Genomic DNA, 25,366 nt, shown 5'->3' on the forward strand with positions numbered 1-25,366 from the left:
ATAAAGGATTAGGAAAAAGATAAAAAGCAGCTTACGGCCATACCTCTCTGGTTCCGCCCGATCTCGTCTGATCTCGGAAGCTAAGCAGAGCAGGGCCTGGTTAGTACCTGGATGGAAGACCGCCTGGGAATCCCAGGTGCCGTAAGCTTTTTCACTTCTCTCTCCGAAAGCCGCCGAGCGCCGCAGATTGTACACCTGTTTTAACGTTGGATATGAAAGGAAATTAGACAATATTATCCAAAATGATTCCGTTTCATGATTGCTAAATTAGTGTTGGTCAACATTTACGATTGGCATACTGTTGTTTGTAATTTAGCCGTTGAAATACAGGTGCTAACCCAACATGTTAGAATTGCCAGTGAAGAAAAGTAAAGTTACCTTCAGGCTTTAGGAACCTCTCTTGCCAATGCTAAGAACTGCTTCAATTTTAGAAAAAGAAACTTCTGATTATCTTTGACACGTTTTAAAGGATTAGGAAAAAGATGAAAAGCAGCTTACGTCCATACCTCTCTGGTTCCGCCCGATCTCGTCTGATCTCGGAAGCTAAGCAGAGCAGGGCCTGGTTAGTACCTGGATGGAAGACCGCCTGGGAATCCCAGGTGCCGTAAGCTTTTTCACTTCTCTCTCTGAAAGCCGCCCAGCGCCGTAGATTGTACACCTACACAATTGTAAAAAAAAATTCACATTGTAGAAGAGATGCAATAGGAAGAAGATGAAAGGTGGCTTACGTCCATACCATCGTCAGGCCATTTGAGGTGGCGGGGACTGCAATGGCCATTCACCGATTGGCTGGGACTCCTGGGCGGGTCTTCTCTAGTCCATCCAATTTTCGGCATGGGATGTCACAGCCTTCTTTGCATACCCTTATTTAACCCACACAAAGATGCCAACGGCAGGCGTGTCATAATTCATTGACGCATTATAAAGGATTAGGAAAAAGATAAAAAGCAGCTTACGGCCATACCTCTCTGGTTCCGCCCGATCTGGTCTGATCTCGGAAGCTAAGCAGAGCAGGGCCTGGTTAGTACCTGGATGGAAGACCGCCTGGGAATCCCAGGTGCCGTAAGCTTTTTCACTTCTCTCTCCGAAAGCCGCCGAGCGCCGCAGATTGTACACCTGTTTTAACGTTGGATATGAAAGGAAATTAGACAATATTATCCAAAATGATTCCGTTTCATGATTGCTAAATTAGTGTTGGTCAACATTTACGATTGGCATACTGTTGTTTGTAATTTAGCCGTTGAAATACAGGTGCTAACCCAACATGTTAGAATTGCCAGTGAAGAAAAGTAAAGTTACCTTCAGGCTTTAGGAACCTCTCTTGCCAATGCTAAGAACTGCTTCAATTTTAGAAAAAGAAACTTCTGATTATCTTTGACACGTTTTAAAGGATTAGGAAAAAGATGAAAAGCAGCTTACGGCCATACCTCTCTGGTTCCGCCCGATCTGGTCTGATCTCGGAAGCTAAGCAGAGCAGGGCCTGGTTAGTACCTGGATGGAAGACCGCCTGGGAATCCCAGGTGCCGTAAGCTTTTTAACTTCTCTCTCTGAAAGCCGCCCAGCGCCGTAGATTGTACACCTACACAATTGTAAAAAAAAATTCACATTGTAGAAGAGATGCAATAGGAAGAAGATGAAAGGTGGCTTACGTCCATACCATCGTCAGGCCATTTGAGGTGGCGGGGACTGCAATGGCCATTCACCGATTGGCTGGGACTCCTGGGCGGGTCTTCTCTAGTCCATCCAATTTTCGGCATGGGATGTCACAGCCTTCTTTGCATACCCTTATTTAACCCACACAAAGATGCCAACGGCAGGCGTGTCATAATTCATTGACGCATTATAAAGGATTAGGAAAAAGATAAAAAGCAGCTTACGGCCATACCTCTCTGGTTCCGCCCGATCTCGTCTGATCTCGGAAGCTAAGCAGAGCAGGGCCTGGTTAGTACCTGGATGGAAGACCGCCTGGGAATCCCAGGTGCCGTAAGCTTTTTCACTTCTCTCTCCGAAAGCCGCCGAGCGCCGCAGATTGTACACCTGTTTTAACGTTGGATATGAAAGGAAATTAGACAATATTATCCAAAATGATTCCGTTTCATGATTGCTAAATTAGTGTTGGTCAACATTTACGATTGGCATACTGTTGTTTGTAATTTAGCCGTTGAAATACAGGTGCTAACCCAACATGTTAGAATTGCCAGTGAAGAAAAGTAAAGTTACCTTCAGGCTTTAGGAACCTCTCTTGCCAATGCTAAGAACTGCTTCAATTTTAGAAAAAGAAACTTCTGATTATCTTTGACACGTTTTAAAGGATTAGGAAAAAGATGAAAAGCAGCTTACGTCCATACCTCTCTGGTTCTGCCCGATCTCGTCTGATCTCGGAAGCTAAGCAGAGCAGGGCCTGGTTAGTACCTGGATGGAAGACCGCCTGGGAATCCCAGGTGCCGTAAGCTTTTTCACTTCTCTCTCTGAAAGCCGCCCAGCGCCGTAGATTGTACACCTACACAATTGTAAAAAAAAATTCACATTGTAGAAGAGATGCAATAGGAAGAAGATGAAAGGTGGCTTACGTCCATACCATCGTCAGGCCATTTGAGGTGGCGGGGACTGCAATGGCCATTCACCGATTGGCTGGGACTCCTGGGCGGGTCTTCTCTAGTCCATCCAATTTTCGGCATGGGATGTCACAGCCTTCTTTGCATACCCTTATTTAACCCACACAAAGATGCCAACGGCAGGCGTGTCATAATTCATTGACGCATTATAAAGGATTAGGAAAAAGATAAAAAGCAGCTTACGGCCATACCTCTCTGGTTCCGCCCGATCTCGTCTGATCTCGGAAGCTAAGCAGAGCAGGGCCTGGTTAGTACCTGGATGGAAGACCGCCTGGGAATCCCAGGTGCCGTAAGCTTTTTCACTTCTCTCTCCGAAAGCCGCCGAGCGCCGCAGATTGTACACCTGTTTTAACGTTGGATATGAAAGGAAATTAGACAATATTATCCAAAATGATTCCGTTTCATGATTGCTAAATTAGTGTTGGTCAACATTTACGATTGGCATACTGTTGTTTGTAATTTAGCCGTTGAAATACAGGTGCTAACCCAACATGTTAGAATTGCCAGTGAAGAAAAGTAAAGTTACCTTCAGGCTTTAGGAACCTCTCTTGCCAATGCTAAGAACTGCTTCAATTTTAGAAAAAGAAACTTCTGATTATCTTTGACACGTTTTAAAGGATTAGGAAAAAGATGAAAAGCAGCTTACGTCCATACCTCTCTGGTTCCGCCCGATCTCGTCTGATCTCGGAAGCTAAGCAGAGCAGGGCCTGGTTAGTACCTGGATGGAAGACCGCCTGGGAATCCCAGGTGCCGTAAGCTTTTTCACTTCTCTCTCTGAAAGCCGCCCAGCGCCGTAGATTGTACACCTACACAATTGTAAAAAAAAATTCACATTGTAGAAGAGATGCAATAGGAAGAAGATGAAAGGTGGCTTACGTCCATACCATCGTCAGGCCATTTGAGGTGGCGGGGACTGCAATGGCCATTCACCGATTGGCTGGGACTCCTGGGCGGGTCTTCTCTAGTCCATCCAATTTTCGGCATGGGATGTCACAGCCTTCTTTGCATACCCTTATTTAACCCACACAAAGATGCCAACGGCAGGCGTGTCATAATTCATTGACGCATTATAAAGGATTAGGAAAAAGATAAAAAGCAGCTTACGGCCATACCTCTCTGGTTCCGCCCGATCTCGTCTGATCTCGGAAGCTAAGCAGAGCAGGGCCTGGTTAGTACCTGGATGGAAGACCGCCTGGGAATCCCAGGTGCCGTAAGCTTTTTCACTTCTCTCACCGAAAGCCGCCGAGCGCCGCAGATTGTACACCTACAAATTACAAAAAGTATATCACATTGTTGAAGAGATGCATGTTTAGTGTTGTTTTAACGTTGGATATGAAAGGCAATTAGACAATATTATCCAAAATGATTCCGTTTCATGGTTGCTAAATTAGTGTTGATCAACATTTAACAATTGGCATACTTTTGTTTGTAATTTAGCCGTTGAAATACAGGTGCTAACCCAACATGTTAGAATTGCCAGTGAAGAAAAGTAAAGTTACCTTCAGGCTTTAGAAACCTCTCTTGCCAATCCTAAGAACTGCTTCAATTTTAGAAAAAGAAACTCTTCTGATTATCTTTGACGCATTATAAAGGATTAGGAAAAAGATAAAAAGCAGCTTACGGCCATACCTCTCTGGTTCCGCCCGATCTCGTCTGATCTCGGAAGCTAAGCAGAGCAGGGCCTGGTTAGTACCTGGATGGAAGACCGCCTGGGAATCCCAGGTGCCGTAAGCTTTTTCACTTCTCTCTCTGAAAGCCGCCCAGCGCCGTAGATTGTACACCTACACAATTGTAAAAAAAAATTCACATTGTAGAAGAGATGCAATAGGAAGAAGATGAAAGGTGGCTTACGTCCATACCATCGTCAGGCCATTTGAGGTGGCGGGGACTGCAATGGCCATTCACCGATTGGCTGGGACTCCTGGGCGGGTCTTCTCTAGTCCATCCAATTTTCGGCATGGGATGTCACAGCCTTCTTTGCATACCCTTATTTAACCCACACAAAGATGCCAACGGCAGGCGTGTCATAATTCATTGACGCATTATAAAGGATTAGGAAAAAGATAAAAAGCAGCTTACGGCCATACCTCTCTGGTTCCGCCCGATCTCGTCTGATCTCGGAAGCTAAGCAGAGCAGGGCCTGGTTAGTACCTGGATGGAAGACCGCCTGGGAATCCCAGGTGCCGTAAGCTTTTTCACTTCTCTCTCCGAAAGCCGCCGAGCGCCGCAGATTGTACACCTGTTTTAACGTTGGATATGAAAGGAAATTAGACAATATTATCCAAAATGATTCCGTTTCATGATTGCTAAATTAGTGTTGGTCAACATTTACGATTGGCATACTGTTGTTTGTAATTTAGCCGTTGAAATACAGGTGCTAACCCAACATGTTAGAATTGCCAGTGAAGAAAAGTAAAGTTACCTTCAGGCTTTAGGAACCTCTCTTGCCAATGCTAAGAACTGCTTCAATTTTAGAAAAAGAAACTTCTGATTATCTTTGACACGTTTTAAAGGATTAGGAAAAAGATGAAAAGCAGCTTACGTCCATACCTCTCTGGTTCCGCCCGATCTCGTCTGTTCTCGGAAGCTAAGCAGAGCAGGGCCTGGTTAGTACCTGGATGGAAGACCGCCTGGGAATCCCAGGTGCCGTAAGCTTTTTCACTTCTCTCACCGAAAGCCGCCGAGCGCCGCAGATTGTACACCTACAAATTACAAAAAGTATATCACATTGTTGAAGAGATGCATGTTTAGTGTTGTTTTAACGTTGGATATGAAAGGCAATTAGACAATATTATCCAAAATGATTCCGTTTCATGGTTGCTAAATTAGTGTTGATCAACATTTAACAATTGGCATACTTTTGTTTGTAATTTAGCCGTTGAAATACAGGTGCTAACCCAACATGTTAGAATTGCCAGTGAAGAAAAGTAAAGTTACCTTCAGGCTTTAGAAACCTCTCTTGCCAATCCTAAGAACTGCTTCAATTTTAGAAAAAGAAACTCTTCTGATTATCTTTGACGCATTATAAAGGATTAGGAAAAAGATAAAAAGCAGCTTACGGCCATACCTCTCTGGTTCCGCCCGATCTCGTCTGATCTCGGAAGCTAAGCAGAGCAGGGCCTGGTTAGTACCTGGATGGAAGACCGCCTGGGAATCCCAGGTGCCGTAAGCTTTTTCACTTCTCTCTCCGAAAGCCGCCGAGCGCCGCAGATTGTACACCTGTTTTAACGTTGGATATGAAAGGAAATTAGACAATATTATCCAAAATGATTCCGTTTCATGATTGCTAAATTAGTGTTGGTCAACATTTACGATTGGCATACTGTTGTTTGTAATTTAGCCGTTGAAATACAGGTGCTAACCCAACATGTTAGAATTGCCAGTGAAGAAAAGTAAAGTTACCTTCAGGCTTTAGGAACCTCTCTTGCCAATGCTAAGAACTGCTTCAATTTTAGAAAAAGAAACTTCTGATTATCTTTGACACGTTTTAAAGGATTAGGAAAAAGATGAAAAGCAGCTTACGTCCATACCTCTCTGGTTCCGCCCGATCTCGTCTGATCTCGGAAGCTAAGCAGAGCAGGGCCTGGTTAGTACCTGGATGGAAGACCGCCTGGGAATCCCAGGTGCCGTAAGCTTTTTCACTTCTCTCTCTGAAAGCCGCCCAGCGCCGTAGATTGTACACCTACACAATTGTAAAAAAAAATTCACATTGTAGAAGAGATGCAATAGGAAGAAGATGAAAGGTGGCTTACGTCCATACCATCGTCAGGCCATTTGAGGTGGCGGGGACTGCAATGGCCATTCACCGATTGGCTGGGACTCCTGGGCGGGTCTTCTCTAGTCCATCCAATTTTCGGCATGGGATGTCACAGCCTTCTTTGCATACCCTTATTTAACCCACACAAAGATGCCAACGGCAGGCGTGTCATAATTCATTGACGCATTATAAAGGATTAGGAAAAAGATAAAAAGCAGCTTACGGCCATACCTCTCTGGTTCCGCCCGATCTCGTCTGATCTCGGAAGCTAAGCAGAGCAGGGCCTGGTTAGTACCTGGATGGAAGACCGCCTGGGAATCCCAGGTGCCGTAAGCTTTTTCACTTCTCTCTCCGAAAGCCGCCGAGCGCCGCAGATTGTACACCTGTTTTAACGTTGGATATGAAAGGAAATTAGACAATATTATCCAAAATGATTCCGTTTCATGATTGCTAAATTAGTGTTGGTCAACATTTACGATTGGCATACTGTTGTTTGTAATTTAGCCGTTGAAATACAGGTGCTAACCCAACATGTTAGAATTGCCAGTGAAGAAAAGTAAAGTTACCTTCAGGCTTTAGGAACCTCTCTTGCCAATGCTAAGAACTGCTTCAATTTTAGAAAAAGAAACTTCTGATTATCTTTGACACGTTTTAAAGGATTAGGAAAAAGATGAAAAGCAGCTTACGTCCATACCTCTCTGGTTCCGCCCGATCTCGTCTGATCTCGGAAGCTAAGCAGAGCAGGGCCTGGTTAGTACCTGGATGGAAGACCGCCTGGGAATCCCAGGTGCCGTAAGCTTTTTCACTTCTCTCTCTGAAAGCCGCCCAGCGCCGTAGATTGTACACCTACACAATTGTAAAAAAAAATTCACATTGTAGAAGAGATGCAATAGGAAGAAGATGAAAGGTGGCTTACGTCCATACCATCGTCAGGCCATTTGAGGTGGCGGGGACTGCAATGGCCATTCACCGATTGGCTGGGACTCCTGGGCGGGTCTTCTCTAGTCCATCCAATTTTCGGCATGGGATGTCACAGCCTTCTTTGCATACCCTTATTTAACCCACACAAAGATGCCAACGGCAGGCGTGTCATAATTCATTGACGCATTATAAAGGATTAGGAAAAAGATAAAAAGCAGCTTACGGCCATACCTCTCTGGTTCCGCCCGATCTCGTCTGATCTCGGAAGCTAAGCAGAGCAGGGCCTGGTTAGTACCTGGATGGAAGACCGCCTGGGAATCCCAGGTGCCGTAAGCTTTTTCACTTCTCTCTCCGAAAGCCGCCGAGCGCCGCAGATTGTACACCTGTTTTAACGTTGGATATGAAAGGAAATTAGACAATATTATCCAAAATGATTCCGTTTCATGATTGCTAAATTAGTGTTGGTCAACATTTACGATTGGCATACTGTTGTTTGTAATTTAGCCGTTGAAATACAGGTGCTAACCCAACATGTTAGAATTGCCAGTGAAGAAAAGTAAAGTTACCTTCAGGCTTTAGGAACCTCTCTTGCCAATGCTAAGAACTGCTTCAATTTTAGAAAAAGAAACTTCTGATTATCTTTGACACGTTTTAAAGGATTAGGAAAAAGATGAAAAGCAGCTTACGTCCATACCTCTCTGGTTCCGCCCGATCTCGTCTGTTCTCGGAAGCTAAGCAGAGCAGGGCCTGGTTAGTACCTGGATGGAAGACCGCCTGGGAATCCCAGGTGCCGTAAGCTTTTTCACTTCTCTCACCGAAAGCCGCCGAGCGCCGCAGATTGTACACCTACAAATTACAAAAAGTATATCACATTGTTGAAGAGATGCATGTTTAGTGTTGTTTTAACGTTGGATATGAAAGGCAATTAGACAATATTATCCAAAATGATTCCGTTTCATGGTTGCTAAATTAGTGTTGATCAACATTTAACAATTGGCATACTTTTGTTTGTAATTTAGCCGTTGAAATACAGGTGCTAACCCAACATGTTAGAATTGCCAGTGAAGAAAAGTAAAGTTACCTTCAGGCTTTAGAAACCTCTCTTGCCAATCCTAAGAACTGCTTCAATTTTAGAAAAAGAAACTCTTCTGATTATCTTTGACGCATTATAAAGGATTAGGAAAAAGATAAAAAGCAGCTTACGGCCATACCTCTCTGGTTCCGCCCGATCTCGTCTGATCTCGGAAGCTAAGCAGAGCAGGGCCTGGTTAGTACCTGGATGGAAGACCGCCTGGGAATCCCAGGTGCCGTAAGCTTTTTCACTTCTCTCTCCGAAAGCCGCCGAGCGCCGCAGATTGTACACCTGTTTTAACGTTGGATATGAAAGGAAATTAGACAATATTATCCAAAATGATTCCGTTTCATGATTGCTAAATTAGTGTTGGTCAACATTTACGATTGGCATACTGTTGTTTGTAATTTAGCCGTTGAAATACAGGTGCTAACCCAACATGTTAGAATTGCCAGTGAAGAAAAGTAAAGTTACCTTCAGGCTTTAGGAACCTCTCTTGCCAATGCTAAGAACTGCTTCAATTTTAGAAAAAGAAACTTCTGATTATCTTTGACACGTTTTAAAGGATTAGGAAAAAGATGAAAAGCAGCTTACGTCCATACCTCTCTGGTTCCGCCCGATCTCGTCTGATCTCGGAAGCTAAGCAGAGCAGGGCCTGGTTAGTACCTGGATGGAAGACCGCCTGGGAATCCCAGGTGCCGTAAGCTTTTTCACTTCTCTCTCTGAAAGCCGCCCAGCGCCGTAGATTGTACACCTACACAATTGTAAAAAAAAATTCACATTGTAGAAGAGATGCAATAGGAAGAAGATGAAAGGTGGCTTACGTCCATACCATCGTCAGGCCATTTGAGGTGGCGGGGACTGCAATGGCCATTCACCGATTGGCTGGGACTCCTGGGCGGGTCTTCTCTAGTCCATCCAATTTTCGGCATGGGATGTCACAGCCTTCTTTGCATACCCTTATTTAACCCACACAAAGATGCCAACGGCAGGCGTGTCATAATTCATTGACGCATTATAAAGGATTAGGAAAAAGATAAAAAGCAGCTTACGGCCATACCTCTCTGGTTCCGCCCGATCTCGTCTGATCTCGGAAGCTAAGCAGAGCAGGGCCTGGTTAGTACCTGGATGGAAGACCGCCTGGGAATCCCAGGTGCCGTAAGCTTTTTCACTTCTCTCTCCGAAAGCCGCCGAGCGCCGCAGATTGTACACCTGTTTTAACGTTGGATATGAAAGGAAATTAGACAATATTATCCAAAATGATTCCGTTTCATGATTGCTAAATTAGTGTTGGTCAACATTTACGATTGGCATACTGTTGTTTGTAATTTAGCCGTTGAAATACAGGTGCTAACCCAACATGTTAGAATTGCCAGTGAAGAAAAGTAAAGTTACCTTCAGGCTTTAGGAACCTCTCTTGCCAATGCTAAGAACTGCTTCAATTTTAGAAAAAGAAACTTCTGATTATCTTTGACACGTTTTAAAGGATTAGGAAAAAGATGAAAAGCAGCTTACGTCCATACCTCTCTGGTTCCGCCCGATCTCGTCTGATCTCGGAAGCTAAGCAGAGCAGGGCCTGGTTAGTACCTGGATGGAAGACCGCCTGGGAATCCCAGGTGCCGTAAGCTTTTTCACTTCTCTCTCTGAAAGCCGCCCAGCGCCGTAGATTGTACACCTACACAATTGTAAAAAAAAATTCACATTGTAGAAGAGATGCAATAGGAAGAAGATGAAAGGTGGCTTACGTCCATACCATCGTCAGGCCATTTGAGGTGGCGGGGACTGCAATGGCCATTCACCGATTGGCTGGGACTCCTGGGCGGGTCTTCTCTAGTCCATCCAATTTTCGGCATGGGATGTCACAGCCTTCTTTGCATACCCTTATTTAACCCACACAAAGATGCCAACGGCAGGCGTGTCATAATTCATTGACGCATTATAAAGGATTAGGAAAAAGATAAAAAGCAGCTTACGGCCATACCTCTCTGGTTCCGCCCGATCTCGTCTGATCTCGGAAGCTAAGCAGAGCAGGGCCTGGTTAGTACCTGGATGGAAGACCGCCTGGGAATCCCAGGTGCCGTAAGCTTTTTCACTTCTCTCTCCGAAAGCCGCCGAGCGCCGCAGATTGTACACCTGTTTTAACGTTGGATATGAAAGGAAATTAGACAATATTATCCAAAATGATTCCGTTTCATGATTGCTAAATTAGTGTTGGTCAACATTTACGATTGGCATACTGTTGTTTGTAATTTAGCCGTTGAAATACAGGTGCTAACCCAACATGTTAGAATTGCCAGTGAAGAAAAGTAAAGTTACCTTCAGGCTTTAGGAACCTCTCTTGCCAATGCTAAGAACTGCTTCAATTTTAGAAAAAGAAACTTCTGATTATCTTTGACACGTTTTAAAGGATTAGGAAAAAGATGAAAAGCAGCTTACGTCCATACCTCTCTGGTTCCGCCCGATCTCGTCTGATCTCGGAAGCTAAGCAGAGCAGGGCCTGGTTAGTACCTGGATGGAAGACCGCCTGGGAATCCCAGGTGCCGTAAGCTTTTTCACTTCTCTCTCTGAAAGCCGCCCAGCGCCGTAGATTGTACACCTACACAATTGTAAAAAAAAATTCACATTGTAGAAGAGATGCAATAGGAAGAAGATGAAAGGTGGCTTACGTCCATACCATCGTCAGGCCATTTGAGGTGGCGGGGACTGCAATGGCCATTCACCGATTGGCTGGGACTCCTGGGCGGGTCTTCTCTAGTCCATCCAATTTTCGGCATGGGATGTCACAGCCTTCTTTGCATACCCTTATTTAACCCACACAAAGATGCCAACGGCAGGCGTGTCATAATTCATTGACGCATTATAAAGGATTAGGAAAAAGATAAAAAGCAGCTTACGGCCATACCTCTCTGGTTCCGCCCGATCTCGTCTGATCTCGGAAGCTAAGCAGAGCAGGGCCTGGTTAGTACCTGGATGGAAGACCGCCTGGGAATCCCAGGTGCCGTAAGCTTTTTCACTTCTCTCTCCGAAAGCCGCCGAGCGCCGCAGATTGTACACCTGTTTTAACGTTGGATATGAAAGGAAATTAGACAATATTATCCAAAATGATTCCGTTTCATGATTGCTAAATTAGTGTTGGTCAACATTTACGATTGGCATACTGTTGTTTGTAATTTAGCCGTTGAAATACAGGTGCTAACCCAACATGTTAGAATTGCCAGTGAAGAAAAGTAAAGTTACCTTCAGGCTTTAGGAACCTCTCTTGCCAATGCTAAGAACTGCTTCAATTTTAGAAAAAGAAACTTCTGATTATCTTTGACACGTTTTAAAGGATTAGGAAAAAGATGAAAAGCAGCTTACGTCCATACCTCTCTGGTTCCGCCCGATCTCGTCTGTTCTCGGAAGCTAAACAGAGCAGGGCCTGGTTAGTACCTGGATGGAAGACCGCCTGGGAATCCCAGGTGCCGTAAGCTTTTTCACTTCTCTCACCGAAAGCCGCCGAGCGCCGCAGATTGTACACCTACAAATTACAAAAAGTATATCACATTGTTGAAGAGATGCATGTTTAGTGTTGTTTTAACGTTGGATATGAAAGGCAATTAGACAATATTATCCAAAATGATTCCGTTTCATGGTTGCTAAATTAGTGTTGATCAACATTTAACAATTGGCATACTTTTGTTTGTAATTTAGCCGTTGAAATACAGGTGCTAACCCAACATGTTAGAATTGCCAGTGAAGAAAAGTAAAGTTACCTTCAGGCTTTAGAAACCTCTCTTGCCAATCCTAAGAACTGCTTCAATTTTAGAAAAAGAAACTCTTCTGATTATCTTTGACGCATTATAAAGGATTAGGAAAAAGATAAAAAGCAGCTTACGGCCATACCTCTCTGGTTCCGCCCGATCTCGTCTGATCTCGGAAGCTAAGCAGAGCAGGGCCTGGTTAGTACCTGGATGGAAGACCGCCTGGGAATCCCAGGTGCCGTAAGCTTTTTCACTTCTCTCTCCGAAAGCCGCCGAGCGCCGCAGATTGTACACCTGTTTTAACGTTGGATATGAAAGGAAATTAGACAATATTATCCAAAATGATTCCGTTTCATGATTGCTAAATTAGTGTTGGTCAACATTTACGATTGGCATACTGTTGTTTGTAATTTAGCCGTTGAAATACAGGTGCTAACCCAACATGTTAGAATTGCCAGTGAAGAAAAGTAAAGTTACCTTCAGGCTTTAGGAACCTCTCTTGCCAATGCTAAGAACTGCTTCAATTTTAGAAAAAGAAACTTCTGATTATCTTTGACACGTTTTAAAGGATTAGGAAAAAGATGAAAAGCAGCTTACGTCCATACCTCTCTGGTTCCGCCCGATCTCGTCTGATCTCGGAAGCTAAGCAGAGCAGGGCCTGGTTAGTACCTGGATGGAAGACCGCCTGGGAATCCCAGGTGCCGTAAGCTTTTTCACTTCTCTCTCTGAAAGCCGCCCAGCGCCGTAGATTGTACACCTACACAATTGTAAAAAAAAATTCACATTGTAGAAGAGATGCAATAGGAAGAAGATGAAAGGTGGCTTACGTCCATACCATCGTCAGGCCATTTGAGGTGGCGGGGACTGCAATGGCCATTCACCGATTGGCTGGGACTCCTGGGCGGGTCTTCTCTAGTCCATCCAATTTTCGGCATGGGATGTCACAGCCTTCTTTGCATACCCTTATTTAACCCACACAAAGATGCCAACGGCAGGCGTGTCATAATTCATTGACGCATTATAAAGGATTAGGAAAAAGATAAAAAGCAGCTTACGGCCATACCTCTCTGGTTCCGCCCGATCTCGTCTGATCTCGGAAGCTAAGCAGAGCAGGGCCTGGTTAGTACCTGGATGGAAGACCGCCTGGGAATCCCAGGTGCCGTAAGCTTTTTCACTTCTCTCTCCGAAAGCCGCCGAGCGCCGCAGATTGTACACCTGTTTTAACGTTGGATATGAAAGGAAATTAGACAATATTATCCAAAATGATTCCGTTTCATGATTGCTAAATTAGTGTTGGTCAACATTTACGATTGGCATACTGTTGTTTGTAATTTAGCCGTTGAAATACAGGTGCTAACCCAACATGTTAGAATTGCCAGTGAAGAAAAGTAAAGTTACCTTCAGGCTTTAGGAACCTCTCTTGCCAATGCTAAGAACTGCTTCAATTTTAGAAAAAGAAACTTCTGATTATCTTTGACACGTTTTAAAGGATTAGGAAAAAGATGAAAAGCAGCTTACGTCCATACCTCTCTGGTTCCGCCCGATCTCGTCTGATCTCGGAAGCTAAGCAGAGCAGGGCCTGGTTAGTACCTGGATGGAAGACCGCCTGGGAATCCCAGGTGCCGTAAGCTTTTTCACTTCTCTCTCTGAAAGCCGCCCAGCGCCGTAGATTGTACACCTACACAATTGTAAAAAAAAATTCACATTGTAGAAGAGATGCAATAGGAAGAAGATGAAAGGTGGCTTACGTCCATACCATCGTCAGGCCATTTGAGGTGGCGGGGACTGCAATGGCCATTCACCGATTGGCTGGGACTCCTGGGCGGGTCTTCTCTAGTCCATCCAATTTTCGGCATGGGATGTCACAGCCTTCTTTGCATACCCTTATTTAACCCACACAAAGATGCCAACGGCAGGCGTGTCATAATTCATTGACGCATTATAAAGGATTAGGAAAAAGATAAAAAGCAGCTTACGGCCATACCTCTCTGGTTCCGCCCGATCTCGTCTGATCTCGGAAGCTAAGCAGAGCAGGGCCTGGTTAGTACCTGGATGGAAGACCGCCTGGGAATCCCAGGTGCCGTAAGCTTTTTCACTTCTCTCTCCGAAAGCCGCCGAGCGCCGCAGATTGTACACCTGTTTTAACGTTGGATATGAAAGGAAATTAGACAATATTATCCAAAATGATTCCGTTTCATGATTGCTAAATTAGTGTTGGTCAACATTTACGATTGGCATACTGTTGTTTGTAATTTAGCCGTTGAAATACAGGTGCTAACCCAACATGTTAGAATTGCCAGTGAAGAAAAGTAAAGTTACCTTCAGGCTTTAGGAACCTCTCTTGCCAATGCTAAGAACTGCTTCAATTTTAGAAAAAGAAACTTCTGATTATCTTTGACACGTTTTAAAGGATTAGGAAAAAGATGAAAAGCAGCTTACGTCCATACCTCTCTGGTTCCGCCCGATCTCGTCTGTTCTCGGAAGCTAAGCAGAGCAGGGCCTGGTTAGTACCTGGATGGAAGACCGCCTGGGAATCCCAGGTGCCGTAAGCTTTTTCACTTCTCTCACCGAAAGCCGCCGAGCGCCGCAGATTGTACACCTACAAATTACAAAAAGTATATCACATTGTTGAAGAGATGCATGTTTAGTGTTGTTTTAACGTTGGATATGAAAGGCAATTAGACAATATTATCCAAAATGATTCCGTTTCATGGTTGCTAAATTAGTGTTGATCAACATTTAACAATTGGCATACTTTTGTTTGTAATTTAGCCGTTGAAATACAGGTGCTAACCCAACATGTTAGAATTGCCAGTGAAGAAAAGTAAAGTTACCTTCAGGCTTTAGAAACCTCTCTTGCCAATCCTAAGAACTGCTTCAATTTTAGAAAAAGAAACTCTTCTGATTATCTTTGACGCATTATAAAGGATTAGGAAAAAGATAAAAAGCAGCTTACGGCCATACCTCTCTGGTTCCGCCCGATCTCGTCTGATCTCGGAAGCTAAGCAGAGCAGGGCCTGGTTAGTACCTGGATGGAAGACCGCCTGGGAATCCCAGGTGCCGTAAGCTTTTTCACTTCTCTCTCCGAAAGCCGCCGAGCGCCGCAGATTGTACACCTGTTTTAACGTTGGATATGAAAGGAAATTAGACAATATTATCCAAAATGATTCCGTTTCATGATTGCTAAATTAGTGTTGGTCAACATTTACGATTGGCATACTGTTGTTTGTAATTTAGCCGTTGAAATACAGGTGCTAACCCAACATGTTAGAATTGCCAGTGAAGAAAAGTAAAGTTACCTTCAGGCTTTAGGAACCTCTCTTGCCAATGCTAAGAACTGCTTCAATTTTAGAAAAAGAAACTTCTGATTATCTTTGACACGTTTTAAAGGATTAGGAAAAAGATGAAAAGCAGCTTACGTCCATACCTCTCTGGTTCCGCCCGATCTCGTCTGATCTCGGAAGCTAAGCAGAGCAGGGCCTGGTTAGTACCTGGATGGAAGACCGCCTGGGAATCCCAGGTGCCGTAAGCTTTTTCACTTCTCTCTCTGAAAGCCGCCCAGCGCCGTAGATTGTACACCTACACAATTGTAAAAAAAAATTCACATTGTAGAAGAGATGCAATAGGAAGAAGATGAAAGGTGGCTTACGTCCATACCATCGTCAGGCCATTTGAGGTGGCGGGGACTGCAATGGCCATTCACCGATTGGCTGGGACTCCTGGGCGGGTCTTCTCTAGTCCATCCAATTTTCGGCATGGGATGTCACAGCCTTCTTTGCATACCCTTATTTAACCCACACAAAGATGCCAACGGCAGGCGTGTCATAATTCATTGACGCATTATAAAGGATTAGGAAAAAGATAAAAAGCAGCTTACGGCCATACCTCTCTGGTTCCGCCCGATCTCGTCTGATCTCGGAAGCTAAGCAGAGCAGGGCCTGGTTAGTACCTGGATGGAAGACCGCCTGGGAATCCCAGGTGCCGTAAGCTTTTTCACTTCTCTCTCCGAAAGCCGCCGAGCGCCGCAGATTGTACACCTGTTTTAACGTTGGATATGAAAGGAAATTAGACAATATTATCCAAAATGATTCCGTTTCATGATTGCTAAATTAGTGTTGGTCAACATTTACGATTGGCATACTGTTGTTTGTAATTTAGCCGTTGAAATACAGGTGCTAACCCAACATGTTAGAATTGCCAGTGAAGAAAAGTAAAGTTACCTTCAGGCTTTAGGAACCTCTCTTGCCAATGCTAAGAACTGCTTCAATTTTAGAAAAAGAAACTTCTGATTATCTTTGACACGTTTTAAAGGATTAGGAAAAAGATGAAAAGCAGCTTACGTCCATACCTCTCTGGTTCCGCCCGATCTCGTCTGATCTCGGAAGCTAAGCAGAGCAGGGCCTGGTTAGTACCTGGATGGAAGACCGCCTGGGAATCCCAGGTGCCGTAAGCTTTTTCACTTCTCTCTCTGAAAGCCGCCCAGCGCCGTAGATTGTACACCTACACAATTGTAAAAAAAAATTCACATTGTAGAAGAGATGCAATAGGAAGAAGATGAAAGGTGGCTTACGTCCATACCATCGTCAGGCCATTTGAGGTGGCGGGGACTGCAATGGCCATTCACCGATTGGCTGGGACTCCTGGGCGGGTCTTCTCTAGTCCATCCAATTTTCGGCATGGGATGTCACAGCCTTCTTTGCATACCCTTATTTAACCCACACAAAGATGCCAACGGCAGGCGTGTCATAATTCATTGACGCATTATAAAGGATTAGGAAAAAGATAAAAAGCAGCTTACGGCCATACCTCTCTGGTTCCGCCCGATCTCGTCTGATCTCGGAAGCTAAGCAGAGCAGGGCCTGGTTAGTACCTGGATGGAAGACCGCCTGGGAATCCCAGGTGCCGTAAGCTTTTTCACTTCTCTCTCCGAAAGCCGCCGAGCGCCGCAGATTGTACACCTGTTTTAACGTTGGATATGAAAGGAAATTAGACAATATTATCCAAAATGATTCCGTTTCATGATTGCTAAATTAGTGTTGGTCAACATTTACGATTGGCATACTGTTGTTTGTAATTTAGCCGTTGAAATACAGGTGCTAACCCAACATGTTAGAATTGCCAGTGAAGAAAAGTAAAGTTACCTTCAGGCTTTAGGAACCTCTCTTGCCAATGCTAAGAACTGCTTCAATTTTAGAAAAAGAAACTTCTGATTATCTTTGACACGTTTTAAAGGATTAGGAAAAAGATGAAAAGCAGCTTACGTCCATACCTCTCTGGTTCCGCCCGATCTCGTCTGTTCTCGGAAGCTAAACAGAGCAGGGCCTGGTTAGTACCTGGATGGAAGACCGCCTGGGAATCCCAGGTGCCGTAAGCTTTTTCACTTCTCTCACCGAAAGCCGCCGAGCGCCGCAGATTGTACACCTACAAATTACAAAAAGTATATCACATTGTTGAAGAGATGCATGTTTAGTGTTGTTTTAACGTTGGATATGAAAGGCAATTAGACAATATTATCCAAAATGATTCCGTTTCATGGTTGCTAAATTAGTGTTGATCAACATTTAACAATTGGCATACTTTTGTTTGTAATTTAGCCGTTGAAATACAGGTGCTAACCCAACATGTTAGAATTGCCAGTGAAGAAAAGTAAAGTTACCTTCAGGCTTTAGAAACCTCTCTTGCCAATCCTAAGAACTGCTTCAATTTTAGAAAAAGAAACTCTTCTGATTATCTTTGACGCATTATAAAGGATTAGGAAAAAGATAAAAAGCAGCTTACGGCCATACCTCTCTGGTTCCGCCCGATCTCGTCTGATCTCGGAAGCTAAGCAGAGCAGGGCCTGGTTAGTACCTGGATGGAAGACCGCCTGGGAATCCCAGGTGCCGTAAGCTTTTTCACTTCTCTCTCCGAAAGCCGCCGAGCGCCGCAGATTGTACACCTGTTTTAACGTTGGATATGAAAGGAAATTAGACAATATTATCCAAAATGATTCCGTTTCATGATTGCTAAATTAGTGTTGGTCAACATTTACGATTGGCATACTGTTGTTTGTAATTTAGCCGTTGAAATACAGGTGCTAACCCAACATGTTAGAATTGCCAGTGAAGAAAAGTAAAGTTACCTTCAGGCTTTAGGAACCTCTCTTGCCAATGCTAAGAACTGCTTCAATTTTAGAAAAAGAAACTTCTGATTATCTTTGACACGTTTTAAAGGATTAGGAAAAAGATGAAAAGCAGCTTACGTCCATACCTCTCTGGTTCCGCCCGATCTCGTCTGATCTCGGAAGCTAAGCAGAGCAGGGCCTGGTTAGTACCTGGATGGAAGACCGCCTGGGAATCCCAGGTGCCGTAAGCTTTTTCACTTCTCTCTCTGAAAGCCGCCCAGCGCCGTAGATTGTACACCTACACAATTGTAAAAAAAAATTCACATTGTAGAAGAGATGCAATAGGAAGAAGATGAAAGGTGGCTTACGTCCATACCATCGTCAGGCCATTTGAGGTGGCGGGGACTGCAATGGCCATTCACCGATTGGCTGGGACTCCTGGGCGGGTCTTCTCTAGTCCATCCAATTTTCGGCATGGGATGTCACAGCCTTCTTTGCATACCCTTATTTAACCCACACAAAGATGCCAACGGCAGGCGTGTCATAATTCATTGACGCATTATAAAGGATTAGGAAAAAGATAAAAAGCAGCTTACGGCCATACCTCTCTGGTTCCGCCCGATCTCGTCTGATCTCGGAAGCTAAGCAGAGCAGGGCCTGGTTAGTACCTGGATGGAAGACCGCCTGGGAATCCCAGGTGCCGTAAGCTTTTTCACTTCTCTCTCCGAAAGCCGCCGAGCGCCGCAGATTGTACACCTGTTTTAACGTTGGATATGAAAGGAAATTAGACAATATTATCCAAAATGATTCCGTTTCATGATTGCTAAATTAGTGTTGGTCAACATTTACGATTGGCATACTGTTGTTTGTAATTTAGCCGTTGAAATACAGGTGCTAACCCAACATGTTAGAATTGCCAGTGAAGAAAAGTAAAGTTACCTTCAGGCTTTAGGAACCTCTCTTGCCAATGCTAAGAACTGCTTCAATTTTAGAAAAAGAAACTTCTGATTATCTTTGACACGTTTTAAAGGATTAGGAAAAAGATGAAAAGCAGCTTACGTCCATACCTCTCTGGTTCCGCCCGATCTCGTCTGATCTCGGAAGCTAAGCAGAGCAGGGCCTGGTTAGTACCTGGATGGAAGACCGCCTGGGAATCCCAGGTGCCGTAAGCTTTTTCACTTCTCTCTCTGAAAGCCGCCCAGCGCCGTAGATTGTACACCTACACAATTGTAAAAAAAAATTCACATTGTAGAAGAGATGCAATAGGAAGAAGATGAAAGGTGGCTTACGTCCATACCATCGTCAGGCCATTTGAGGTGGCGGGGACTGCAATGGCCATTCACCGATTGGCTGGGACTCCTGGGCGGGTCTTCTCTAGTCCATCCAATTTTCGGCATGGGATGTCACAGCCTTCTTTGCATACCCTTATTTAACCCACACAAAGATGCCAACGGCAGGCGTGTCATAATTCATTGACGCATTATAAAGGATTAGGAAAAAGATAAAAAGCAGCTTACGGCCATACCTCTCTGGTTCCGCCCGATCTCGTCTGATCTCGGAAGCTAAGCAGAGCAGGGCCTGGTTAGTACCTGGATGGAAGACCGCCTGGGAATCCCAGGTGCCGTAAGCTTTTTCACTTCTCTCTCCGAAAGCCGCCGAGCGCCGCAGATTGTACACCTGTTTTAACGTTGGATATGAAAGGAAATTAGACAATATTATCCAAAATGATTCCGTTTCATGATTGCTAAATTAGTGTTGGTCAACATTTACGATTGGCATACTGTTGTTTGTAATTTAGCCGTTGAAATACAGGTGCTAACCCAACATGTTAGAATTGCCAGTGAAGAAAAGTAAAGTTACCTTCAGGCTTTAGGAACCTCTCTTGCCAATGCTAAGAACTGCTTCAATTTTAGAAAAAGAAACTTCTGATTATCTTTGACACGTTTTAAAGGATTAGGAAAAAGATGAAAAGCAGCTTACGTCCATACCTCTCTGGTTCCGCCCGATCTCGTCTGTTCTCGGAAGCTAAGCAGAGCAGGGCCTGGTTAGTACCTGGATGGAAGACCGCCTGGGAATCCCAGGTGCCGTAAGCTTTTTCACTTCTCTCACCGAAAGCCGCCGAGCGCCGCAGATTGTACACCTACAAATTACAAAAAGTATATCACATTGTTGAAGAGATGCATGTTTAGTGTTGTTTTAACGTTGGATATGAAAGGCAATTAGACAATATTATCCAAAATGATTCCGTTTCATGGTTGCTAAATTAGTGTTGATCAACATTTAACAATTGGCATACTTTTGTTTGTAATTTAGCCGTTGAAATACAGGTGCTAACCCAACATGTTAGAATTGCCAGTGAAGAAAAGTAAAGTTACCTTCAGGCTTTAGAAACCTCTCTTGCCAATCCTAAGAACTGCTTCAATTTTAGAAAAAGAAACTCTTCTGATTATCTTTGACGCATTATAAAGGATTAGGAAAAAGATAAAAAGCAGCTTACGGCCATACCTCTCTGGTTCCGCCCGATCTCGTCTGATCTCGGAAGCTAAGCAGAGCAGGGCCTGGTTAGTACCTGGATGGAAGACCGCCTGGGAATCCCAGGTGCCGTAAGCTTTTTCACTTCTCTCTCCGAAAGCCGCCGAGCGCCGCAGATTGTACACCTGTTTTAACGTTGGATATGAAAGGAAATTAGACAATATTATCCAAAATGATTCCGTTTCATGATTGCTAAATTAGTGTTGGTCAACATTTACGATTGGCATACTGTTGTTTGTAATTTAGCCGTTGAAATACAGGTGCTAACCCAACATGTTAGAATTGCCAGTGAAGAAAAGTAAAGTTACCTTCAGGCTTTAGGAACCTCTCTTGCCAATGCTAAGAACTGCTTCAATTTTAGAAAAAGAAACTTCTGATTATCTTTGACACGTTTTAAAGGATTAGGAAAAAGATGAAAAGCAGCTTACCTCCATACCTCTCTGGTTCCGCCCGATCTCGTCTGATCTCGGAAGCTAAGCAGAGCAGGGCCTGGTTAGTACCTGGATGGAAGACCGCCTGGGAATCCCAGGTGCCGTAAGCTTTTTCACTTCTCTCTCTGAAAGCCGCCCAGCGCCGTAGATTGTACACCTACACAATTGTAAAAAAAAATTCACATTGTAGAAGAGATGCAATAGGAAGAAGATGAAAGGTGGCTTACGTCCATACCATCGTCAGGCCATTTGAGGTGGCGGGGACTGCAATGGCCATTCACCGATTGGCTGGGACTCCTGGGCGGGTCTTCTCTAGTCCATCCAATTTTCGGCATGGGATGTCACAGCCTTCTTTGCATACCCTTATTTAACCCACACAAAGATGCCAACGGCAGGCGTGTCATAATTCATTGACGCATTATAAAGGATTAGGAAAAAGATAAAAAGCAGCTTACGGCCATACCTCTCTGGTTCCGCCCGATCTCGTCTGATCTCGGAAGCTAAGCAGAGCAGGGCCTGGTTAGTACCTGGATGGAAGACCGCCTGGGAATCCCAGGTGCCGTAAGCTTTTTCACTTCTCTCTCCGAAAGCCGCCGAGCGCCGCAGATTGTACACCTGTTTTAACGTTGGATATGAAAGGAAATTAGACAATATTATCCAAAATGATTCCGTTTCATGATTGCTAAATTAGTGTTGGTCAACATTTACGATTGGCATACTGTTGTTTGTAATTTAGCCGTTGAAATACAGGTGCTAACCCAACATGTTAGAATTGCCAGTGAAGAAAAGTAAAGTTACCTTCAGGCTTTAGGAACCTCTCTTGCCAATGCATTGAACTGCTTCAATTTTAGAAAAAGAAACTTCTGATTATCTTTGACACGTTTTAAAGGATTAGGAAAAAGATGAAAAGCAGCTTACGTCCATACCTCTCTGGTTCCGCCCGATCTCGTCTGTTCTCGGAAGCTAAGCAGAGCAGGGCCTGGTTAGTACCTGGATGGAAGACCGCCTGGGAATCCCAGGTGCCGTAAGCTTTTTCACTTCTCTCACCGAAAGCCGCCGAGCGCCGCAGATTGTACACCTACAAATTACAAAAAGTATATCACATTGTTGAAGAGATGCATGTTTAGTGTTGTTTTAACGTTGGATATGAAAGGCAATTAGACTATATTATCCAAAATGATTCCGTTTCATGGTTGCTAAATTAGTGTTGATCAACATTTAACAATTGGCATACTTTTGTTTGTAATTTAGCCGTTGAAATACAGGTGCTAACCCAACATGTTAGAATTGCCAGTGAAGAAAAGTAAAGTTACCTTCAGGCTTTAGAAACCTCTCTTGCCAATCCTAAGAACTGCTTCAATTTTAGAAAAAGAAACTCTTCTGATTATCTTTGACGCATTATAAAGGATTAGGAAAAAGATAAAAAGCAGCTTACGGCCATACCTCTCTGGTTCCGCCCGATCTCGTCTGATCTCGGAAGCTAAGCAGAGCAGGGCCTGGTTAGTACCTGGATGGAAGACCGCCTGGGAATCCCAGGTGCCGTAAGCTTTTTCACTTCTCTCTGAAAGCTGCAGAGCGCCGCAGATTGTACACCTACAAATTACAAAAAGTATATCACATTGTTGAAGAGATGCATGTTTAGTGTTGTTTTAACGTTGGATATGAAAGGAAATTAGACAATATTATCCAAAATGATTCCGTTTCATGATTGCTAAATTGGTGTTGATCAACATTTTACGATTGGCATACTATTGTTTGTAATTTAGCCGTTGAAATACAGGTGCTAACCAAACATGTTAGATTTACCAGTGAAGAAAAGTAAAGTTACCTTCAGGTTTTAGGAACCTCTCTTGCCAATGCTAAGAACTGCTTCAATTTTAGAAAAAGAAACTTCTGATTATCTTTGACACGTTTTAAAGGATTAGGAAAAAGATAAAAAGCAGCTTACAGCCATACCTCTCTGGTTCCGCCCGATCTCGTCTGATCTCGGAAGCTAAGCAGAGCGGGGCCTGGTTAGTACCTGGATGGAAGACCGCCTGGGAATCCCAGGTGCCGTAAGCTTTTTCACTTCTCTCACCGAAAGCCGCCGAGCGCCGCAGATTGTACACCTACAAATTACAAAAAGTATATCACATTGTTGAAGAGATGCATGTTTAGTGTTGTTTTAACGTTGGATATGAAAGGCAATTAGACAATATTATCCAAAATGATTCCGTTTCATGGTTGCTAAATTAGTGTTGATCAACATTTAACAATTGGCATACTTTTGTTTGTAATTTAGCCGTTGAAATACAGGTGCTAACCCAACATGTTAGAATTGCCAGTGAAGAAAAGTAAAGTTACCTTCAGGTTTTAGAAACCTCTCTTGCCAATGCTAAGAACTGCTTCAATTTTAGAAAAAGAAACTTCTGATTATCTTTGACACGTTTTAAAGGATTAGGAAAAAGATGAAAAGCAGCTTACGGCCATACCTCTCTGGTTCCGCCCGATCTCGTCTGATCTCGGAAGCTAAGCAGAGCAGGGCCTGGTTAGTACCTGGATGGAAGACCGCCTGGGAATCCCAGGTGCCGTAAGCTTTTTCACTTCTCTCTCTGAAAGCCGCCCAGCGCCGTAGATTGTACACCTACACAATTGTAAAAAAAAATTCACATTGTAGAAGAGATGCAATAGGAAGAAGATGAAAGGTGGCTTACGTCCATACCATCGTCAGGCCATTTGAGGTGGCGGGGACTGCAATGGCCATTCACCGATTGGCTGGGACTCCTGGGCGGGTCTTCTCTAGTCCATCCAATTTTCGGCATGGGATGTCACAGCCTTCTTTGCATACCCTTATTTAACCCACACAAAGATGCCAACGGCAGGCGTGTCATAATTCATTGACGCATTATAAAGGATTAGGAAAAAGATAAAAAGCAGCTTACGGCCATACCTCTCTGGTTCCGCCCGATCTCGTCTGATCTCGGAAGCTAAGCAGAGCAGGGCCTGGTTAGTACCTGGATGGAAGACCGCCTGGGAATCCCAGGTGCCGTAAGCTTTTTCACTTCTCTCTCCGAAAGCCGCCGAGCGCCGCAGATTGTACACCTGTTTTAACGTTGGATATGAAAGGAAATTAGACAATATTATCCAAAATGATTCCGTTTCATGATTGCTAAATTAGTGTTGGTCAACATTTACGATTGGCATACTGTTGTTTGTAATTTAGCCGTTGAAATACAGGTGCTAACCCAACATGTTAGAATTGCCAGTGAAGAAAAGTAAAGTTACCTTCAGGCTTTAGGAACCTCTCTTGCCAATGCTAAGAACTGCTTCAATTTTAGAAAAAGAAACTTCTGATTATCTTTGACACGTTTTAAAGGATTAGGAAAAAGATGAAAAGCAGCTTACGTCCATACCTCTCTGGTTCCGCCCGATCTCGTCTGTTCTCGGAAGCTAAGCAGAGCAGGGCCTGGTTAGTACCTGGATGGAAGACCGCCTGGGAATCCCAGGTGCCGTAAGCTTTTTCACTTCTCTCACCGAAAGCCGCCGAGCGCCGCAGATTGTACACCTACAAATTACAAAAAGTATATCACATTGTTGAAGAGATGCATGTTTAGTGTTGTTTTAACGTTGGATATGAAAGGCAATTAGACAATATTATCCAAAATGATTCCGTTTCATGGTTGCTAAATTAGTGTTGATCAACATTTAACAATTGGCATACTTTTGTTTGTAATTTAGCCGTTGAAATACAGGTGCTAACCCAACATGTTAGAATTGCCAGTGAAGAAAAGTAAAGTTACCTTCAGGCTTTAGAAACCTCTCTTGCCAATCCTAAGAACTGCTTCAATTTTAGAAAAAGAAACTCTTCTGATTATCTTTGACGCATTATAAAGGATTAGGAAAAAGATAAAAAGCAGCTTACGGCCATACCTCTCTGGTTCCGCCCGATCTCGTCTGATCTCGGAAGCTAAGCAGAGCAGGGCCTGGTTAGTACCTGGATGGAAGACCGCCTGGGAATCCCAGGTGCCGTAAGCTTTTTCACTTCTCTCTCCGAAAGCCGCCGAGCGCCGCAGATTGTACACCTGTTTTAACGTTGGATATGAAAGGAAATTAGACAATATTATCCAAAATGATTCCGTTTCATGATTGCTAAATTAGTGTTGGTCAACATTTACGATTGGCATACTGTTGTTTGTAATTTAGCCGTTGAAATACA

General features: G+C 43.9%; 54 non-coding genes across 54 annotated transcripts; all 54 read left to right on the forward strand.

Moving 5' to 3' along the window:
- Positions 1-29: 29 nt before the first annotated feature.
- On the forward strand, positions 30-148 carry LOC134121232 (5S ribosomal RNA). Its single transcript, XR_009952774.1, has one exon. It is a non-coding gene; the product is annotated as a 5S ribosomal RNA (ribosomal RNA).
- A 344-nt stretch (positions 149-492) lies between these two features.
- Positions 493-611, forward strand: LOC134121832 (5S ribosomal RNA). Its single transcript, XR_009953373.1, has one exon. It is a non-coding gene; the product is annotated as a 5S ribosomal RNA (ribosomal RNA).
- A 339-nt stretch (positions 612-950) lies between these two features.
- LOC134121933 (5S ribosomal RNA) lies at positions 951-1,069 on the forward strand. Its single transcript, XR_009953474.1, has one exon. It is a non-coding gene; the product is annotated as a 5S ribosomal RNA (ribosomal RNA).
- Positions 1,070-1,413: 344 nt separating this feature from the next.
- On the forward strand, positions 1,414-1,532 carry LOC134121934 (5S ribosomal RNA). Its single transcript, XR_009953475.1, has one exon. It is a non-coding gene; the product is annotated as a 5S ribosomal RNA (ribosomal RNA).
- A 339-nt stretch (positions 1,533-1,871) lies between these two features.
- Positions 1,872-1,990, forward strand: LOC134121233 (5S ribosomal RNA). Its single transcript, XR_009952775.1, has one exon. It is a non-coding gene; the product is annotated as a 5S ribosomal RNA (ribosomal RNA).
- A 344-nt stretch (positions 1,991-2,334) lies between these two features.
- LOC134122074 (5S ribosomal RNA) lies at positions 2,335-2,453 on the forward strand. Its single transcript, XR_009953615.1, has one exon. It is a non-coding gene; the product is annotated as a 5S ribosomal RNA (ribosomal RNA).
- Positions 2,454-2,792: 339 nt separating this feature from the next.
- Positions 2,793-2,911, forward strand: LOC134121235 (5S ribosomal RNA). The gene has a single exon (XR_009952777.1). It is a non-coding gene; the product is annotated as a 5S ribosomal RNA (ribosomal RNA).
- A 344-nt stretch (positions 2,912-3,255) lies between these two features.
- LOC134121833 (5S ribosomal RNA) lies at positions 3,256-3,374 on the forward strand. Its single transcript, XR_009953374.1, has one exon. It is a non-coding gene; the product is annotated as a 5S ribosomal RNA (ribosomal RNA).
- A 339-nt stretch (positions 3,375-3,713) lies between these two features.
- LOC134121236 (5S ribosomal RNA) lies at positions 3,714-3,832 on the forward strand. The gene has a single exon (XR_009952778.1). It is a non-coding gene; the product is annotated as a 5S ribosomal RNA (ribosomal RNA).
- Positions 3,833-4,230: 398 nt separating this feature from the next.
- Positions 4,231-4,349, forward strand: LOC134121237 (5S ribosomal RNA). Its single transcript, XR_009952779.1, has one exon. It is a non-coding gene; the product is annotated as a 5S ribosomal RNA (ribosomal RNA).
- Positions 4,350-4,688: 339 nt separating this feature from the next.
- LOC134121238 (5S ribosomal RNA) lies at positions 4,689-4,807 on the forward strand. The gene has a single exon (XR_009952780.1). It is a non-coding gene; the product is annotated as a 5S ribosomal RNA (ribosomal RNA).
- A 344-nt stretch (positions 4,808-5,151) lies between these two features.
- On the forward strand, positions 5,152-5,270 carry LOC134122264 (5S ribosomal RNA). Its single transcript, XR_009953804.1, has one exon. It is a non-coding gene; the product is annotated as a 5S ribosomal RNA (ribosomal RNA).
- Positions 5,271-5,668: 398 nt separating this feature from the next.
- Positions 5,669-5,787, forward strand: LOC134121239 (5S ribosomal RNA). Its single transcript, XR_009952781.1, has one exon. It is a non-coding gene; the product is annotated as a 5S ribosomal RNA (ribosomal RNA).
- Positions 5,788-6,131: 344 nt separating this feature from the next.
- Positions 6,132-6,250, forward strand: LOC134121835 (5S ribosomal RNA). The gene has a single exon (XR_009953376.1). It is a non-coding gene; the product is annotated as a 5S ribosomal RNA (ribosomal RNA).
- A 339-nt stretch (positions 6,251-6,589) lies between these two features.
- On the forward strand, positions 6,590-6,708 carry LOC134121240 (5S ribosomal RNA). The gene has a single exon (XR_009952782.1). It is a non-coding gene; the product is annotated as a 5S ribosomal RNA (ribosomal RNA).
- A 344-nt stretch (positions 6,709-7,052) lies between these two features.
- LOC134121836 (5S ribosomal RNA) lies at positions 7,053-7,171 on the forward strand. Its single transcript, XR_009953377.1, has one exon. It is a non-coding gene; the product is annotated as a 5S ribosomal RNA (ribosomal RNA).
- Positions 7,172-7,510: 339 nt separating this feature from the next.
- LOC134121241 (5S ribosomal RNA) lies at positions 7,511-7,629 on the forward strand. The gene has a single exon (XR_009952783.1). It is a non-coding gene; the product is annotated as a 5S ribosomal RNA (ribosomal RNA).
- Positions 7,630-7,973: 344 nt separating this feature from the next.
- On the forward strand, positions 7,974-8,092 carry LOC134122265 (5S ribosomal RNA). Its single transcript, XR_009953805.1, has one exon. It is a non-coding gene; the product is annotated as a 5S ribosomal RNA (ribosomal RNA).
- A 398-nt stretch (positions 8,093-8,490) lies between these two features.
- LOC134121242 (5S ribosomal RNA) lies at positions 8,491-8,609 on the forward strand. The gene has a single exon (XR_009952784.1). It is a non-coding gene; the product is annotated as a 5S ribosomal RNA (ribosomal RNA).
- Positions 8,610-8,953: 344 nt separating this feature from the next.
- Positions 8,954-9,072, forward strand: LOC134121837 (5S ribosomal RNA). Its single transcript, XR_009953378.1, has one exon. It is a non-coding gene; the product is annotated as a 5S ribosomal RNA (ribosomal RNA).
- A 339-nt stretch (positions 9,073-9,411) lies between these two features.
- On the forward strand, positions 9,412-9,530 carry LOC134121243 (5S ribosomal RNA). Its single transcript, XR_009952785.1, has one exon. It is a non-coding gene; the product is annotated as a 5S ribosomal RNA (ribosomal RNA).
- A 344-nt stretch (positions 9,531-9,874) lies between these two features.
- On the forward strand, positions 9,875-9,993 carry LOC134121838 (5S ribosomal RNA). Its single transcript, XR_009953379.1, has one exon. It is a non-coding gene; the product is annotated as a 5S ribosomal RNA (ribosomal RNA).
- A 339-nt stretch (positions 9,994-10,332) lies between these two features.
- Positions 10,333-10,451, forward strand: LOC134121244 (5S ribosomal RNA). The gene has a single exon (XR_009952786.1). It is a non-coding gene; the product is annotated as a 5S ribosomal RNA (ribosomal RNA).
- A 344-nt stretch (positions 10,452-10,795) lies between these two features.
- Positions 10,796-10,914, forward strand: LOC134121839 (5S ribosomal RNA). The gene has a single exon (XR_009953380.1). It is a non-coding gene; the product is annotated as a 5S ribosomal RNA (ribosomal RNA).
- Positions 10,915-11,253: 339 nt separating this feature from the next.
- On the forward strand, positions 11,254-11,372 carry LOC134121246 (5S ribosomal RNA). Its single transcript, XR_009952788.1, has one exon. It is a non-coding gene; the product is annotated as a 5S ribosomal RNA (ribosomal RNA).
- Positions 11,373-11,716: 344 nt separating this feature from the next.
- On the forward strand, positions 11,717-11,835 carry LOC134122359 (5S ribosomal RNA). Its single transcript, XR_009953899.1, has one exon. It is a non-coding gene; the product is annotated as a 5S ribosomal RNA (ribosomal RNA).
- A 398-nt stretch (positions 11,836-12,233) lies between these two features.
- On the forward strand, positions 12,234-12,352 carry LOC134121247 (5S ribosomal RNA). The gene has a single exon (XR_009952789.1). It is a non-coding gene; the product is annotated as a 5S ribosomal RNA (ribosomal RNA).
- Positions 12,353-12,696: 344 nt separating this feature from the next.
- LOC134121840 (5S ribosomal RNA) lies at positions 12,697-12,815 on the forward strand. Its single transcript, XR_009953381.1, has one exon. It is a non-coding gene; the product is annotated as a 5S ribosomal RNA (ribosomal RNA).
- A 339-nt stretch (positions 12,816-13,154) lies between these two features.
- LOC134121248 (5S ribosomal RNA) lies at positions 13,155-13,273 on the forward strand. Its single transcript, XR_009952790.1, has one exon. It is a non-coding gene; the product is annotated as a 5S ribosomal RNA (ribosomal RNA).
- A 344-nt stretch (positions 13,274-13,617) lies between these two features.
- On the forward strand, positions 13,618-13,736 carry LOC134121841 (5S ribosomal RNA). Its single transcript, XR_009953382.1, has one exon. It is a non-coding gene; the product is annotated as a 5S ribosomal RNA (ribosomal RNA).
- A 339-nt stretch (positions 13,737-14,075) lies between these two features.
- LOC134121249 (5S ribosomal RNA) lies at positions 14,076-14,194 on the forward strand. The gene has a single exon (XR_009952791.1). It is a non-coding gene; the product is annotated as a 5S ribosomal RNA (ribosomal RNA).
- Positions 14,195-14,538: 344 nt separating this feature from the next.
- LOC134122266 (5S ribosomal RNA) lies at positions 14,539-14,657 on the forward strand. Its single transcript, XR_009953806.1, has one exon. It is a non-coding gene; the product is annotated as a 5S ribosomal RNA (ribosomal RNA).
- A 398-nt stretch (positions 14,658-15,055) lies between these two features.
- LOC134121250 (5S ribosomal RNA) lies at positions 15,056-15,174 on the forward strand. Its single transcript, XR_009952792.1, has one exon. It is a non-coding gene; the product is annotated as a 5S ribosomal RNA (ribosomal RNA).
- A 344-nt stretch (positions 15,175-15,518) lies between these two features.
- LOC134121842 (5S ribosomal RNA) lies at positions 15,519-15,637 on the forward strand. The gene has a single exon (XR_009953383.1). It is a non-coding gene; the product is annotated as a 5S ribosomal RNA (ribosomal RNA).
- A 339-nt stretch (positions 15,638-15,976) lies between these two features.
- On the forward strand, positions 15,977-16,095 carry LOC134121251 (5S ribosomal RNA). Its single transcript, XR_009952793.1, has one exon. It is a non-coding gene; the product is annotated as a 5S ribosomal RNA (ribosomal RNA).
- A 344-nt stretch (positions 16,096-16,439) lies between these two features.
- Positions 16,440-16,558, forward strand: LOC134121843 (5S ribosomal RNA). The gene has a single exon (XR_009953384.1). It is a non-coding gene; the product is annotated as a 5S ribosomal RNA (ribosomal RNA).
- A 339-nt stretch (positions 16,559-16,897) lies between these two features.
- On the forward strand, positions 16,898-17,016 carry LOC134121252 (5S ribosomal RNA). The gene has a single exon (XR_009952794.1). It is a non-coding gene; the product is annotated as a 5S ribosomal RNA (ribosomal RNA).
- A 344-nt stretch (positions 17,017-17,360) lies between these two features.
- Positions 17,361-17,479, forward strand: LOC134122360 (5S ribosomal RNA). Its single transcript, XR_009953900.1, has one exon. It is a non-coding gene; the product is annotated as a 5S ribosomal RNA (ribosomal RNA).
- Positions 17,480-17,877: 398 nt separating this feature from the next.
- LOC134121253 (5S ribosomal RNA) lies at positions 17,878-17,996 on the forward strand. The gene has a single exon (XR_009952795.1). It is a non-coding gene; the product is annotated as a 5S ribosomal RNA (ribosomal RNA).
- A 344-nt stretch (positions 17,997-18,340) lies between these two features.
- On the forward strand, positions 18,341-18,459 carry LOC134121844 (5S ribosomal RNA). Its single transcript, XR_009953385.1, has one exon. It is a non-coding gene; the product is annotated as a 5S ribosomal RNA (ribosomal RNA).
- Positions 18,460-18,798: 339 nt separating this feature from the next.
- LOC134121254 (5S ribosomal RNA) lies at positions 18,799-18,917 on the forward strand. Its single transcript, XR_009952796.1, has one exon. It is a non-coding gene; the product is annotated as a 5S ribosomal RNA (ribosomal RNA).
- A 344-nt stretch (positions 18,918-19,261) lies between these two features.
- LOC134121846 (5S ribosomal RNA) lies at positions 19,262-19,380 on the forward strand. The gene has a single exon (XR_009953387.1). It is a non-coding gene; the product is annotated as a 5S ribosomal RNA (ribosomal RNA).
- Positions 19,381-19,719: 339 nt separating this feature from the next.
- On the forward strand, positions 19,720-19,838 carry LOC134121255 (5S ribosomal RNA). The gene has a single exon (XR_009952797.1). It is a non-coding gene; the product is annotated as a 5S ribosomal RNA (ribosomal RNA).
- Positions 19,839-20,182: 344 nt separating this feature from the next.
- Positions 20,183-20,301, forward strand: LOC134122267 (5S ribosomal RNA). Its single transcript, XR_009953807.1, has one exon. It is a non-coding gene; the product is annotated as a 5S ribosomal RNA (ribosomal RNA).
- Positions 20,302-20,699: 398 nt separating this feature from the next.
- LOC134121257 (5S ribosomal RNA) lies at positions 20,700-20,818 on the forward strand. Its single transcript, XR_009952799.1, has one exon. It is a non-coding gene; the product is annotated as a 5S ribosomal RNA (ribosomal RNA).
- A 344-nt stretch (positions 20,819-21,162) lies between these two features.
- LOC134122350 (5S ribosomal RNA) lies at positions 21,163-21,281 on the forward strand. The gene has a single exon (XR_009953890.1). It is a non-coding gene; the product is annotated as a 5S ribosomal RNA (ribosomal RNA).
- A 339-nt stretch (positions 21,282-21,620) lies between these two features.
- Positions 21,621-21,739, forward strand: LOC134121258 (5S ribosomal RNA). Its single transcript, XR_009952800.1, has one exon. It is a non-coding gene; the product is annotated as a 5S ribosomal RNA (ribosomal RNA).
- Positions 21,740-22,083: 344 nt separating this feature from the next.
- LOC134122268 (5S ribosomal RNA) lies at positions 22,084-22,202 on the forward strand. The gene has a single exon (XR_009953808.1). It is a non-coding gene; the product is annotated as a 5S ribosomal RNA (ribosomal RNA).
- Positions 22,203-22,600: 398 nt separating this feature from the next.
- Positions 22,601-22,719, forward strand: LOC134121259 (5S ribosomal RNA). The gene has a single exon (XR_009952801.1). It is a non-coding gene; the product is annotated as a 5S ribosomal RNA (ribosomal RNA).
- Positions 22,720-23,113: 394 nt separating this feature from the next.
- LOC134122031 (5S ribosomal RNA) lies at positions 23,114-23,232 on the forward strand. Its single transcript, XR_009953572.1, has one exon. It is a non-coding gene; the product is annotated as a 5S ribosomal RNA (ribosomal RNA).
- A 396-nt stretch (positions 23,233-23,628) lies between these two features.
- On the forward strand, positions 23,629-23,747 carry LOC134121260 (5S ribosomal RNA). The gene has a single exon (XR_009952802.1). It is a non-coding gene; the product is annotated as a 5S ribosomal RNA (ribosomal RNA).
- Positions 23,748-24,086: 339 nt separating this feature from the next.
- On the forward strand, positions 24,087-24,205 carry LOC134121261 (5S ribosomal RNA). Its single transcript, XR_009952803.1, has one exon. It is a non-coding gene; the product is annotated as a 5S ribosomal RNA (ribosomal RNA).
- Positions 24,206-24,549: 344 nt separating this feature from the next.
- LOC134122270 (5S ribosomal RNA) lies at positions 24,550-24,668 on the forward strand. The gene has a single exon (XR_009953810.1). It is a non-coding gene; the product is annotated as a 5S ribosomal RNA (ribosomal RNA).
- A 398-nt stretch (positions 24,669-25,066) lies between these two features.
- LOC134121262 (5S ribosomal RNA) lies at positions 25,067-25,185 on the forward strand. The gene has a single exon (XR_009952804.1). It is a non-coding gene; the product is annotated as a 5S ribosomal RNA (ribosomal RNA).
- Positions 25,186-25,366: the final 181 nt, after the last annotated feature.

This window comes from Pungitius pungitius, unplaced genomic scaffold (assembly GCF_949316345.1).
Source record: "Pungitius pungitius unplaced genomic scaffold, fPunPun2.1 scaffold_28, whole genome shotgun sequence".
NCBI lineage: Eukaryota > Metazoa > Chordata > Actinopteri > Perciformes > Gasterosteidae > Pungitius > Pungitius pungitius.